The sequence below is a fragment of the Mandrillus leucophaeus genome, unplaced genomic scaffold, assembly GCF_000951045.1.
Source record: "Mandrillus leucophaeus isolate KB7577 unplaced genomic scaffold, Mleu.le_1.0 Scaffold474, whole genome shotgun sequence".
Lineage (NCBI taxonomy): Eukaryota > Metazoa > Chordata > Mammalia > Primates > Cercopithecidae > Mandrillus > Mandrillus leucophaeus.
The window spans coordinates 343,085-345,701 of record NW_012105076.1 but is presented as its reverse complement, the minus strand read 5'-3'; the positions used below and the strand labels follow the sequence as shown (position 1 = coordinate 345,701).

Below are 2,617 nucleotides of genomic sequence, written 5' to 3'. Positions count from 1 at the left end.
GCCCAGGCTGAAGTGCAATGGCGCCACGTCGCTCACTACAACCTCCACCTCCTGGGTTCAAGCGATTCTCCTGCCTCAGCCTCCCGAGTGGCTGGGATTACAGGCATGTGCCACCATGCCTGGCTAATTTTGTATTTTTAGTAGAGACAGAGTTTCTCCATGTTGGTTAGGCTGGTCTCGAACTCCCGACCTCAGGTGATCTGCCCACCTCGGCCTCCCAAAGTGCTGGGATTACAGGCGTGAGCCACTGTGCCTGGCCGTACTGTTTCCAGACACATTATTTTATTTAATGTTCATAACTTGACTGGGTGCTGTAGCTCACACCTGTAATCCCAGCACTATGGCAGGCTGAAGCAGAAGAATTGCTTGAGGACAGGAGTTCAAGACCAGCCTGGGCCACATAGTGAGCCCTTATCTCTACAAACAATTTAATAATTAGCTGGGCATAGTGGTATTTGTCTGTAGTCTTAGCTGCTCTCCAGGCTGAGGAAGGATTGCTTGAGCCTGGGAGTCTGAGGCAGCAGTGAGCTAAGATCGTGCCATTGCCCTTCAGCCCGGACAACAGAATAAGACTCTATCTCAAAAAAAAAAAAAAAAGAAAAAAAGAAAGAAAGACTGACTCATAATCTACGAGATCTATGAGATGGATATGGATATAATAAGCTCTACTTCTCTACTTTTCAGCTAATAAGACAGGCTGGAGGAAGAGTGAGAGTTGCGTCTAAGGCACTAGTAAATGGCCGAATATGGATCTGAACCTAGATCTGTATGATGTCCTATGTACTCTGGTTATTACTGAAAAATGACTTTCGATTAGAATTATTTTGAGAAAGCCCCACTCTAATTTATTATACTCAAGCTAGTATACCCCTCTGAACTAGTATAGCATGTAAACTAGTATACATCCTCTGCCACGCAGTGGCTTTGCGCTGTAATCCCAGCACTTTGGGAGGCTGAGGTGGGCGGATCTACCAGCCTGGCCAGCACGGTGAGACCCTGTCTCTACTGAAAATACAAAAATTAGCTGCGCGTGGTGGAGCGCACCTATAATCCCAGTTACTTGGGAGGCGGAGACAGGAGAACCGTTTGAACCCAGAAGGCGGAGGTTGCAGTGAGCCAAGATCACTGCCACAATCTTAGCTCACTGCTGCCTCAGACTCCCAGCCTGGGCAACAGAGCGAGACTTGGTCTCAAAATAAATAAATAAAATAAAAATACATAAATAAATTAAAACAAAACAAAATAAAATAAACTAGTACACATTCTAAACTAGTAGTACACTCCTCCAATGCATAAAAACAGAAACAACACCTATAATTATCAGTAATTGTTGTTGTGGATCCAAGTATCTATGTAAGAAGCAAAAAGCCCACAGCAACAGTTGTTGTCATCGTGGTCACAAACTTAATTAGTGGGTAGAAATGTCTAGTGCTGCAGCCAAACAGCAGTAGGAGGAGCCTTTCCCATGACTGAGTGGAAGGAGGGAAACCTAGACTATTTCTGGGTCTGCCTTGCTGAGCTTTCTCTGCCGCCTTGGGCAAGTGACTTTGGCCCTTGGTCAATGTCCTGGAGTAAGATGGGGCTAGCACCACTGCACTGATTTGCTGGGACAGGTGGTGGAAAGTGGTGGTCCAGGGCTGGGAGAGGAGAGGAAGGGCAATGTTTCCTAGGAGAAACTGCACTATGCTGGGGCAGCTGTGGTGCTGCAAAGCGCTGGGAGTGTGGCAAGCGGACGAACCTCGTGTCTTGTTTCCTTGTTTTAAGATTGGAGGTGGAATGGGATGGATGGTCAATCGCCAGCTCTTCCAGCTCTAAGTGCTCAAGTTCTGCGCCAACCCAGGGCAGCTTGATTGCTTTCACGTCCCTTGGAAATAACTGGCAAAAAAGAATTTCACATAGTCTGGAACGGGCTTGGGACAGGGACCACTCTTTGCTGACATTTGTCATTCTTACGTTTATTAAGGAATCATAGTCCATAACTAAGACAAAATGAGCTTCAGTTACGTTCCCTAACTCGGATCACGTTCCTTCAGAACTTCTCAAGCCCGCATGTCACTCATTGCGGAGTCGGAGACTTCCTCGGGGTTCAGGCGTCTGCGTTAAGCGCGGGCACACCGTGGGGATTCCCGCGTGAGATTTCTCCGCGGCGTCAGAATAGGCAGTTCACGGATTCGCGTTAGGATTGCTTATGCTGCAGAACTTGAAAGAAATAAATGTATCAGAATTGCGATGTTTAAGGTCTAATCTATTTAAGTGGGTGGGTCAGCGGAGGGTCAACAGGAAACTTCAAGGTAAACAGTGACCTCTGCAAAACGCCCGGTCGCTCACAGCTTCCCCACTGCCTCCCCAGAGCAGACTATTAATTCTTGCGTTTCAGGCAGAACTGCCGCTGCCCGACCCTGCAGCCGAGCTAGGGAGCGGGCAGGGCAGAAACCCAGCGGAGCAAGCCGCAGGCTCGAGTCCCCGAGGGCAGAGAGGCTCGGGCTGGAGCCTCCGGGGCGATGAGGAGGGGACTCGCCGCGCTGAGCAAAAACTGCCTTCCCCGGGAGCGCCTGCACCCGAAACCCTCCAGTCCAAGGAAGGGGATTAAAAGTGACAAAGGAAAGGGAAGGGGGGG

At 49.0% G+C, this 2,617-nt stretch overlaps 1 long non-coding RNA gene across 1 annotated transcript; it reads right to left on the bottom strand.

Annotated features, from left to right (window-relative positions):
* Nucleotides 1–1,911: 1,911 nt before the first annotated feature.
* On the bottom strand, nucleotides 1,912–2,553 carry LOC105550256. The gene is made up of 2 exons (XR_001007675.1): nucleotides 2,519–2,553; nucleotides 1,912–2,199 (listed from the first exon to the last, which is right to left on the bottom strand). It is a non-coding gene; the product is annotated as an uncharacterized LOC105550256 (long non-coding RNA).
* Nucleotides 2,554–2,617: the final 64 nt, after the last annotated feature.